The sequence below is a fragment of the Ceratotherium simum genome, chromosome 23 (genome assembly GCF_057802395.1).
Source record: "Ceratotherium simum simum isolate JZ-2026a chromosome 23, ASM5780239v1, whole genome shotgun sequence".
NCBI lineage: Eukaryota > Metazoa > Chordata > Mammalia > Perissodactyla > Rhinocerotidae > Ceratotherium > Ceratotherium simum.
In genome coordinates this window covers 37,892,231-37,904,428 of record NC_141922.1, presented here as the reverse complement: position 1 = coordinate 37,904,428, position 12,198 = coordinate 37,892,231, and positions in this window count along the sequence as shown.

Sequence of the window (12,198 nt, the reverse complement as noted above, 5' to 3'; positions counted from 1 at the left end):
CTCAGGGTATTTGCTGTTATTAGAGAGACCTCAAGGAAGGCTGCTTCTGGGCTGAAAGCAAACCTTTGCCAAGGATTTCATTTTAGAAGGTTCAAAAGACAGAGCGAGAACAAGAGGCAGGAAGAGGCATGCACAGACAGAGGGGACAAGATGAAGGGAGGGAGAAGGCAGGCGAGCCCCCATGCCTCGCTGAGATGTCACAGGAGAGTCACAAACACAGGCCCCAGCAGTTTGATCACTGGAAAATGTCTGTTAAGGGTTGATGCAATGGAAGAAAGAAGTTTCTGGATTTTTTTTAAAGATGTGCCTTTGCTCCTGCTGCTCTGTTTACCTGGAATGCCCTTTTTTGTCCATCTTTAGCTCCTCTATTCTAAAAGGCTCAGTTCAAATGCCCCCTCCTCCATGAAGCCTTCTTTGGTATCTCCAGTTAGATATATAATTGCTTTACCCTCTGCAGGTCAATAGTAATCTTTTTCCATTTAAATTTTTTTTCATTTTTAATTATGGTAAAACACATATATCATAAATTTTACCATTTGATACATTTTTAAGTTTTCAGTTCAATAGTGTTAAGTGTATTCACATTGTTGTGCAACCGACCTCCAGAACTCTTTCATCTTGCAAAACTGAAACTCTATGCCCATTAAATGATAAATCTCCATTTCCCTCTCCCCGTTCTAATGGCAACCGCCATTCTACTTTCTGTCTCGATGAATTTGACTACACTAAGTACCTCAAACAAATGGAATCAATCATACAGTACTTATCTTTTTATAATTGGCTTATTTCACTTAGAATAATGTCCTCAAGTTTCATCCACATTATAGCGTGTGTCAGAATTTCCTTCCTTTTTAAGGAATAGTAGTTTGATTTTATTTTTCTAATGGCATTTATAACATGCTGTCTTATTTTTAAGTGATGTGTACACATTATATCTGCCCTATAGAGTTCTAGATTCCTTGGGGGCAAGGTCTGTTTCTCTCCCCCTTGAGTTCTATTGTGACTCTTAGCCCAGTGCTTGTCAGAGAGGTTGTGCTAACGGAATATTTGTTGAGAAGATCAAAGGACAAATCCTGCCATATTGTCTTGAGTGGGCTCTTCTAGATCTACCAGTCCCTCCATAACCACACCCCCCCAAAGACTCAACAGCAGTTTAAACCAGTTCACCTCCGCAAGTTGAGGCAAGCAGAAAGAGATTGGCATCAACAGTTTTGGGCTCAACTTCTTACTCCACAGCCTGAATCAGTCCTGTATCTTCTCCTGACTTGAGCCTTCTGCTTCCTTTTGGGAGTATTCTCCTTTGGGACAGGAAAATGGACCCAATCTTAAAAGAACAGAAAGCCAGGATGGAAAGACTAAGGAGAGAGGGAGATGGTTCACATAAGACTGGAAGGTGATGTTTAGATTTAGATTTTCCATCCTGTTAACTTTCTGGTTTTGTCATCACTTTTATTTAATACGCATCTTCCAGTGAAGGTGGGGTGGTAATGGGGAGCAGGGTACTGTGGAAGTCTTGTTATTAATTGTACTCAGCATCCTTTCCCACCCTCTCCCCTAAGTTGTCACTATAGAAGACAACTTATTGTTGACAACTATAGAAGACAACTATAGAATTATAGACAACTATAGAAGACAAATCTTATAGAAGATTTGCTTAGCTTGCAACTAAAAAACAATAGGGAAGCCTTGCTAAAATTTGATTTGAGACCTTGGAGAACTAAATGAAACTTCATGCTTGGTCTGTAACAGCTATTTTTGGTGGAGTTACTTTAGCTGGCTTGTCTTACAGCCCTGCCGTTCCCTCTGTTCTTCCACAGTCATTTGTAAGAGGGGATCATGGAATGAAAACAGGTTTGAGTCAAGCAGTACTGTATTTTGCTGGTAGTGTGATCTCACTGAACCTCAGTTTCCTCATCTGTAAAACGGGGAAAAATTTTTTTCCCCTACCTCAACAGGCTTTCCTGAGGATTCAATAAGACCATGAACAGTAAGTGCTCAGTCTGACTCATTGCAGCTGGATAATACATGTGAATTTCCATCCCTTCTCCTACGTAGACCTGGTGTCCCTCTACTCAGAGCTGTGGCTGAATTGGCTCCAATTGGCTCCGTGACTCCACATCAGCCACATTTGCTACACTGGCTTTGTCTCCTTCTCAGCAGCCCACAGCCCCCATGAAAACCCTATGGCAGTTCATACTTTTGGGATACCTGGACCCATTATTAGAGAACAGCATTTTGGTGTGGAATAGGGCTTTTTTCAGGCCTCACAGAATCTTATTGAAAGACAGAATTTTGAAACCCACAAGAGATTTCATAGAAGGACAAACCACCACAGTTAGATTTATGTCCCAAATGATTTACCTCCATATTGGGCAGAAGGCCCTGTGTCCGTACACACTACTGGAGCTGTTGGAGCCGACTCTACAGAGGAGCCTTGATTTTTTGACCCATATCACCTTTATTAGAGAAGCCTAGTCCTAAGGGTCAGCAAGTGTGTAGGTGTTCAGCCTGCCCAGAACAAGCAGAAATATGAAAGCAGTTTCTGCAGTAGTCTCACAGAGCCGGTGTCCTCAGTGACCCAGGGGGCCAAAAACCAACAGCTTGAGAGAAAAAAGTACATGGAATGTCTCTGAGTTACTTTGCTCCTACTGATCTAAGTGTCACTGCATTTATCTGCTTGAGCACAAAATAGCTGTCCTTGGTTTGCCACTTTCCCTCATCAAACTCTTCCCCTTTTCAGAGAAGGAGCCACTACTTCCTACAAGGGTGCAATTAGCCAAGGCTTCATGAAGTGGCATTTGAGTTTGGCCTTAAAAGATGGGTAGGATTGGAAACTGTAAATATTTGGAAGCAGACATTTCTGGCAGAAGGAACAGCAGCAGCAAAACAAAGAAATGGAAACTCGTAGTGGCGTTAATGGAGACTAATTTGGGGAATAAGATATACAAGAAGGATAAAGAAAATAGGTAACATTAATTAAACACTGTGGTAGGCATTCTCTAAGATGGCCCCCAGTGATCTCTGCCTCCTGATCTTCACGCTTTGTGTAACCCCTCTCCCTGAGCATGGGCTGGATTTATTGATTCACTTCTAATGAAAAGAGTATACCAGAAGTAATGGGGTACCCTCTGAGATTAGGTTATAAAAAGACTGTGGCTTCCTTCTTGGGCACTCTCTCTTGCTCTTGTTCTCTCTTGGATTGTGTGCCCTGAAGGCTGGCTGCCATGTCATGAGGCAGCCCTGTGTAGAGGACCGTATGGTGAGGGACTGGGGCCTGTTAGCAACCATGTGAACGAGCTTGGATGTGTCCCTCTCCCCACTTGCCACAGCTGAACCTGCTGATGAGACTTCTTTGCCAACTGCTTGACTGCAATTTCTTTTTTGTGTGTGTGTGAGGAAGATTAGCCCTGAGCTAACATCTGTTGCCAATCCCCCTCTTTTTCCTGAGGAAGACCAGCCCTGGGCTAACATCCATGCCCATCTTCCTCCACTTTATATGGGACACCGCCACAGCATGGCTTGACAAGCAGTGTGTCATTCCATGCCCGGGATCCGAACCTGCAAACCTCAGGTCGCCGAGGTGAAGCGCACGCACTTAACCACTACACCACCCAGCCGGCCCCTTGACTGCAATTTCTTGAGAGACCTTGAGGCAGAAGCATCCAGCTAAGCTGTGCCCAGATTCCTGACCCACAGAAGCTGTAAGATAATAAATGATTGTTGTTTTAAGTCACTAAGTCTGGCAGTAATTTGTTATGCAGCAATAGATAACTAATACAAGCACCAACTTTAATGTCCCAGACACTATGATAAGTGGTTTATATACCTAATGTCATTTAATCAACAACATTAGGTGGGTATTATTATCCCAATTTTTTTTCAGTTGAGAAATCTAAGGTTTAGACATCTGGGCGTGTGCTCTTAACTTAGACACTATATATTCTAGGAATCCCTGTAGGTCACAGTCTGGTCCACTCCTGCCGCCCCTCTGCCCTGCTCCATGTCCCCCAAGGTCTGTAGCTGCCTAGTCCATGTGTCTCAGCAGAACCTGAAAGGAGACTTGGGAACTCCTCTTAAGTTTTTTGAATAGAATCTCACTCTCTACACTCAGTGGCCTCTGCCAGGCTTGCCACCTATTTGCAGCTCCATTCCTGCTGAAGCAGTGGCCCCCAGCCCCCAGGAACCCTAGTCTCTTGTTCCTTGCCACCCCTTGCCCTGGGCACCACCTGTGGTCTTGAAAGTCAAGGCTAGTGGTGCTACCCTCAGGCGGGGTAATGCCACCCTTTCTCTTGCCCTAGGCTGGAGGTTGTTTCCTCGGAGACCGCATCATATTCTTCACAACCCAACAAATACAACTTTTCCATTTCTATCATGGGTTTGGGAGAACGCAGAGGGTACTGCTCCCACTCCAGGGGATGGAGACTCTAACCCTGTAAGTCCTTCCCCAGTCTCTGATAAGAAAGTAGAAACTCTGCGCAGACTTACTCTGCTTCCTTCACAGTTAAATTGGACACTGGTTTGTGGCAGGGTATTCCTGGGAGATTTACACTTGCCACTGCTCATCAGTCACGTGCAATAGCCTCTCCTTGGGCCTTTGCAGGGGGGCAGGGGGTGCAGATGTGTGGGCTGCCACATGCTGGGTCCTGAGTGACCATGGTAGTCCTTCTGATCACAGTGTCTATTGGCAACTCAATGAGACCTTTGACACATTGGCTGAGTCTCAAGAGATCTATGATGAACGATTATCTTTGGCTAATATTAAAAACAAACAAACTAACCAAACAGAACCTTAAGAGTGAGAAATGACCTTCTGTGGTTGATAAGACATTATTACATTTTGCTCTACTGTGCATGTGCGCATGTGTAACCTCATAAGCTCGAAGGAAGCCACTGCTCAGAAAGTTAGCTCCAACCAACTGGACTTTATACCTCAGTTCCCTGTTAACCCTCGGTGGGAATGAGCAGGGCCCTAAGATTCAGAAAGAGCTTATGATGAGTGAACCAAGGTCGAAAGGCAACCTCTTCCTGGCGGCAGGAGAACTGGGCTCTTGTCCCAGCTCCACTGCCGGCTCTCTGGATGATCCTGGGCTGTTCACTTCACCTCTGCGAATCTGTTTGTATGCTAACCCAGGAGGCTGGAGCACATCATCCCTAAGAACCTTCTAGTCTTTTTTTTTTTTTTGGAAGTATAGTTGACATAGAACGCTTCTTGTCTTGACTGTGGTTTTATGGGGCTTTGTAATTGTTTCTAGGTCTGGCCTAAGTGCAGGGCACCCTGCCCTCGCTGTTCCCTTTCCTCTGCTCACACGGGATTCCCCCCATCTTGCTGCCTCTTCTTGAAGCAGTGCTGGTTGATCTGAAACAGGGTTTCACATGGAAGCGCTCTGTGGGTCTGAGGCTGAAGCACCCAGGGTCCAGCACCTGCTGAGAAAAGGAAAAAAGTCTTTCGGCTTCCCAGATCATTCTTGATAAGCCAGGGGTTTCCTTTCAGAAATGTAGTGTACTGGTCTCTAAACATGCCCAACAGCCCATTCCACACTCACTGGAAGGTGAGAAAAGGAGGGAACAGGGACTAACATCTAGCCAGCTCCTTCCTTCCAGGAACTGGGCACCAGGCTGAGGACCCACACAACAACCCTGTGCATAGGCTCTATTTTACAGAGGTGGAAAATCAACAAATGCTAGAATCCAGACTCAAACTCAAGTTCATGAGACAGGAGACATTAATGAATTCCATAAATATTTATTAGAGTGAAAGGGGCCTCAACAGATCGTTTAAGTTGGCTTCATCAAGCAGAGAAGTAAAACGATTTACTCAAAGTCATACAGCTAGAGAGTGCATTTGATATGCATTACGCATGAAGACACCTTTCTCTAGTAGGACTGGCTCAGTGGCTTTTAAAATAAGTTCAAAAAAGTGTGAGCTGGAGGCAGTTAGTTACCCTGCCTTCCCTGTGGTTTCTAGCAGGACTTCCTCTACTTTCCAAAGGATGTTCTTTGGCCTCCACACTAGCAGACCCACCCAGTATTGTAAACATCCTTCCTTCTGTCTTATCAAAATCCCTCCTGCCTGGGTTTATCAGAGCTGACTCACTCCCTAGAGCCCTTCGCTGGGATTGCAAGGCTGAGAGGAACCGGCTTCTCCACCCCCTTCAGGAAAGGACCTCTTAACCCTCCACTCTTCTCCATCTCCCCCAGCTGGAAGCCCAGCCACCTGCATTTAGGGGAGCTTGGCCCCAGAAGCTGTTTCTAGCCTTTCCCACAGCCTCTTCCCTGTTGGTGGCCTTTAGGGGCACATGATCCTGAGGAAATCAGACAGCTGGGGGGTGGGGGTGGGGATGGGGCATGGGAACCAGGGCTGGTGGGTGCGGAAAAGAAAGCAAACGCTCTGAAATGTGAGCCACATGGTGAGTACCCCTGCCGGAGGCAGGGTGCTCAAGGAATGCTTCTTTTCATGCTAGAAATATCAGCTGCTCCCACCTTCAAGAAATACGTATTTGAGAGTAAAACAAATGATCATTTGATTTGAGAAGCCCAAAGCCCTTAATACTCATGGCATTTTCACCATCATCATGGACTCTGGTCAGACGGGAGAACAGCAGGCTGGGAGAAGTGTCACATGGGTTTCTGCCTCCTTGCTGGGGCAGGTGCGAGGCAGTGGGCTGCACCAGCTACTTTCCCAGGCAGGCCTCGTGGGTGCGTTCCTCCCTCCCTCCCTTCCTCCCTGCTTCCCTCACTTCCTCCTTCCTTTCCTTCTTTCCTTCCTTCCTCCCTCCTTCCCTCCCTCCCTCCCTTGCTTGCTCCCTTCCTTCTTTTTCCTTGCTTCCCACTGAGTGAAGACCACCTGCCAGACACAGGTGCAGGGAATCCAGTGCAAGCAGAGACAAAGGCCTAGCCCCGCCCTCCCGGCCCTTCCAGTCCAGCGGGGGAGAGATCTCACACAAGACATGGTAGCTGTGAGGCATGCTGCAAAGAAGAGGTTCACGGGGGCCTCAGGGGTGAAGTGACTGGTCCAAGAGGCCAAGACAGGCATTTCTGAGGAAGTGATGTTTGGCCTGATGTCTGAAGGGTCAAAAGTGGGCAGGGAGTGGGGCATCCCAGGCAGAGAGAAGGGCATATGCAATGACCCTATAAGAAAACTGCTGGGAACAGAAAGGTGGCCAGTATGGCCCTGGGCAGAGAGTGAAGGGGACCAAGGTAGGAGGGGGGACTGGAAGGTAAGGCCCGCACAGAGCACACGGCAGCGTCGCTCACTTTCAGCGTCTTGTCTTTATGCTGGAGCGATGGGAAGCCTGTGAAGGGACTGGGGCAGGGAACGCTGGATATATATTCAGGCACCCAGCCCAGTGACGGCGATGGGGCCAGAGGCCCTCCACCCTCCCTGTCAAGCAGTGTCCATGGGTATGGACAGGCTCTGCCCCAAGCAGGGAAGTAGACCAGGACATGTGGAGCTGGAGGCAGGGCAGGGACAGAGGGCAGGGGAGTGGGCCCCGTCACCTCCTCAACACTGTCCAAGTGAAGCTCAGGGCCCTCAGATCTGCCTTCTCCCGATGCTGCCTCCCCACCCGCCCCCGCCCCCGCCCCCCGGAGTCCGATGAGCACTCCAGCAGGAGGCTTCTGTGCACCGCCTCTGCCCTGGTTACACCCCAGGTGCTGTGAGTCACCCACCTGCGTGGTGAGTCAGGGGAGGAGGTGAGAATGTGAGTGCTGAGGAGGCTGGAAAGGCAGGTGGGCACTCACCGGTGCCCAGCTTCCCGGGGGAGTGGCTCCTCCCCCACAGCCCCTCCCCCGGGGATCCTCTTCAGAGAAATCCTTTGGTCCTCTCCTGCAGGATGCTTCTTCCCAGTTTCCCTCTCCCCTACTCTCCCTGGGCTGTCAGCAGACTGCCACTATCACCATGGCTACACTTGCTCCTGCTCTAGCTCCACAATCAGCAGGAGTCAGAGCAGGGGGAGGACAGTCGGTCTCATTAGTCTTGCTATTGAACTGGGTCCTTTTAAAATCAGCTCATGGCTGCACACTGCAGATTCAAGACCTAGCCGCCCACCTGGAGTGCTCACCTCAAACAAACACAAGACAAGAACTACTAAACAGAACATATATACCAAAGGGGCTTATTTGCACGGTGAAAGGATGTACTGTGGCTTCTCTTTTAAGCACTGATGCATAATAGTGTGTTGCACATGACTGATTACCCAAGATTTAAGGCCCACACACTGGATGACTTGATGTAGACTTGTAAGGCGTTGGTTGTTAGAGACAATTTGGGGCTAGACAGACCTGGATTCAAATCCTGACCCTGCTGCTGATCAAAGGGATGAACTGGGACAAGTTATTGAAACTTGCTGGGCCTCAGTTTCCTCATCTGTGAAATGGGGGTAATAATACCTACCTTGTAGATTGTGGTGAGGATTAAAGATAATTTATGCAAAGTGTTTGGCACATAGTAAGTGCTAAAAACGGCTATTGTTGTAGTTGCTGCTGTTATCATTACTGAGTTCTGAGCCTTTTGAGATGTTCCACACATGTTTGTTGGTTTGAGGGTAACACAAAAGTGTTCGTTTTTTCCAACACTGCCTTAAGGCGGCTGGGACCATGAGTTTCAAGATGGCAGGTACAGCAATTTCCACCCCCTCCTCAAAAGTATCTTACATGTTAGGAGACAAATGTAACCCTGAACCACAGTTTATGAAGATAGTGGAAAGGTGAAAGAATTAGCAGGGAGGAGGAAAGTCCAAACTGAGTCCCTGGGGGCAGGGGTGGCATACACCAGACAGAAGCAGGTTGCTATGGCCTATAGAACCTTGGCAACCTTCAAGAATTGGGGCACCAGGTACTGTGGAAGGGGATGATGTGGGACCTGAAAACAGAGGGATTATTTAGAAGTATTTATAAGAGGCAGATAGACTTGCAGGTCCCAACCCCTACTCCCCTTTCTGCAGGAAACAAGAGGTTTATTTTCTAGAAAAACTGAACCAGAGAGACTTTGTGCTAGTGACATCAGATACAGAGGGAAGCTGGGGTGGGGTGAAAATTTGCACACTAAGTGAGACCTCCTCCCTTCCCCCTTCCCCCACCTAGCCTCAGAACAATAGGGGCAGGAGATTGAAAGATTTTTTTCTGCAGAAACTGACCCACTTCAGGAAAAAGACCTACACATATTGACATTTGGAGGCTCCTGGAAAAAGGCCATTGTCTCCCTGATCACCCTAGAATAAATCCCATCCATGTACACAGAACTTCCAATCAGCTCTTCAGGGCCTCATCCTTAAATTTAAGTGGCAGTCAAGGATCACCAACATGACAAAGAAGAAAGCATCCAACATGACAAGAGAATAAAATAATCAAACAGGAAAACAAAAGGATCTGTGAAGGAAGCAGAAACAATGAACGAGCAGCAGAAACTGAAAATAAATTATATTTTATGTCTTTAGAGGCATAAGAGAGCTGCTGTATTGACAAGATGTGATGAAAAAGGAACAGAGCAAGACAGAGTTCTTGGAAATCAAAAATACGAAGTGAAAATTTCAAAAATCCTGTAGCAGTGTTGGAAGATATGGTTGAGGAAATTTCTCTGAAAGCAAAGAGAAAGACAATAGGAGAAAAAAAGACAAGAAATTAGAGAAGTAATTTAGGAGGTTCAACATCCAATAAGTAGTTTTAGAAAGAGAGAACAGAGAAAAATGACGGTAAGGAAGTTATTAAAGAAAGAACTAATACAAGAAGATGCCCCAAGAAGAACTGAAGGACACTAGTCTTGATTGAAACACCCAGCACAATAGTTGAAAATGGACCTAGACCAAGATTTACCATTGTGGTATTGTAGAACTCTAAGGATAAAGAGGATATCTTAAGAGTTTTCAAAGGGAAAACTAAAGAGTTTGCATAGAAAGGCTCAAGAATGAGAATGTCCCTGGACTTCTCAATAGCAACATTGGAAGTTAGAAGACATTGGAAAAATGCTTTCAATTTCCTAAGGGAAAATTATTTTCAGCCTAAATTTCTATTCCCAGCCACACTATCAAGTAAGTATGAGAGTAAAATAAAGACATTTTCAAACATGCAAAATACAAAATAAAAATTTTACATCTGATGTACTCTTTCTTAGGTAGCCACTGGAGGATGCTCTGCCATGATAAGGGAGTAACCAAGAAAGAGGAAAGCTTGTGATCTGACAAAGGAGAGGGGCAAAGGGAATTTCCGAGATGCTGGTGAAGGGAAGTCCCAGGATGACAGCGATGTGGCCGGCTTAGGGACTCACCAGTTCAGGTTAGAGCAGAGCATGGAGGATTCCAGGAAGATTTCTCAATGAAATTCTGATCATCAACAGATTTGAGATGTAAAAAAAATTGTATAAAGAATTGGCTCACAGAGTTGTTGGAAATATGGAAAGACTTAGATGGTTAGCGAAAACAAAGCAAAGGCAAAATATGAAGAACTTATCAACTCCAGGAAGAAGAAAATGTTGAGAAAAAGAAGTGTAATCTCAGTTCCCTATTTGGCTATGTAGTGAACAATGTTAATTTTATGTAATCATAATAATGAAAACAGTGTGTGTGGATCTAACCAAAAATTGACAAACAATTATGTTGGAAGGATAGTAAGCACGGGAAGGGGAGGGGTGAGTGATCTAAAATATTCACTTACTGCAGTGGAAAATATTTAAAATAAGTGACTCGAGAGAGAGCTGTATACGCCTATTATCTAAAAATATGAATGTAAATACCAAAAAAAAAAAAGCTATAAATGTTGCAAGTGGTTGCCTCTGGGGAACAGAAAGAAGAGGAGATAGGAAGGCGGTCAACGGACTTTTACAGATGATATATTTTGATAAAATATAAGTATAAATTAATTAAAAACCCAATAAAGGAAAGAAGGCTGGACTCGCATTGGTCAAATGACGGTGTTACCTCCTCCAACACACACCTGGGGTGCTTTTCAAATCCCTCAATCATAAGGTCAGCCAAGACCAAGTGGCAGACATGCACAGCATTAGGAGTATTTCTGGAACTGGGATGCTATTCCTACTAATAGGAAAACGCCAACAGTAACAACTAGCAATGGTTACCATAGGGGTTAAAGCCACCCTAGCAAGTTAGATACCATGTTATTCTCTATTTTCAAGGAAAACACCAAAACTCAGAGAAGTTCAGGATTTAATGGAAGTCTTTGATATAGTAACTGGTAGAGGCAAAACCTAAAACCAAGTCCTTGGTGGTAAATTATATTTTCAAAGATGGACTCATCCCTCATCTTCTTCTTCCACTCCTCCATCAAAAGATGGAGCCTAGGGGGCCGGCCCGGTGGCATAGTGGTTAAGTTCATGCCTTCCACCTCTGCAGACCTGGGTTTGACGGTTCAGATCCTGGGCGCAGACATAATCACCGCTCATCAAGCCATGCTGAAGTGGCGTCCCATACAGAAGAGCTACAACTCTACAACTATGATACATAACTACGTACTGGGGCTTTGGGGAGAAAAAAGAAAAAAAGAGGAAGATAGGCAACAGATGTGAGCGCAGGGCCAACCTTCCTCAAAACAACAACAAAAAAAGAAGTCTATAAAAAAAAAGAAAGAACGTGTTTGAGGTGGGGGAAAAAAATGATGGGGCCTATTTCTCCACCCCCTTGTATCTGGGCAGGTCTTGTGACAGCTTTGACCAGTGTAATATTGTGTGAGTGATGCTGGGTGACTTCTAAGGCTGGGTCGTAAGAAGCATTGCAGCTTTTGCTTTGGTCTCGTGGGATGTTTCCTCTGGGACACTCCCTTGTGGAAAGCAGCTGCCATCCTGGGAGAAGCCTAAGCCATGTGTAGAGGACATATAGGTACTTTAGTTAACACCCCAGCTTAACCAGCATCAACTGCCAGCCATGTGAGGGAGCCGCCATCTTGGACATCCAGCCCAGGGAGCCTTCAGCTGACTCCAGCCCCAGTCACTATCTGACTACAACCACCACATGAGAAACCCCAAGTGGAATCACCCAGCTGATATGTCAACCCACAGAACTGTGAGAGAAAATAATAAGATTATTATTTGAAGTCATTAAGTTTTGGAGTAATTTATTACATGGCGATAAGTAATTGGATCATCTGACATCAAGGTCCATATTCTTTCCTCAACATCACCCTATGAGTGTTTCTCAGCAGAGACATTATTGGAATTTGGGTGGGAGAATTTTTATGTTGTAGGACTTCCCT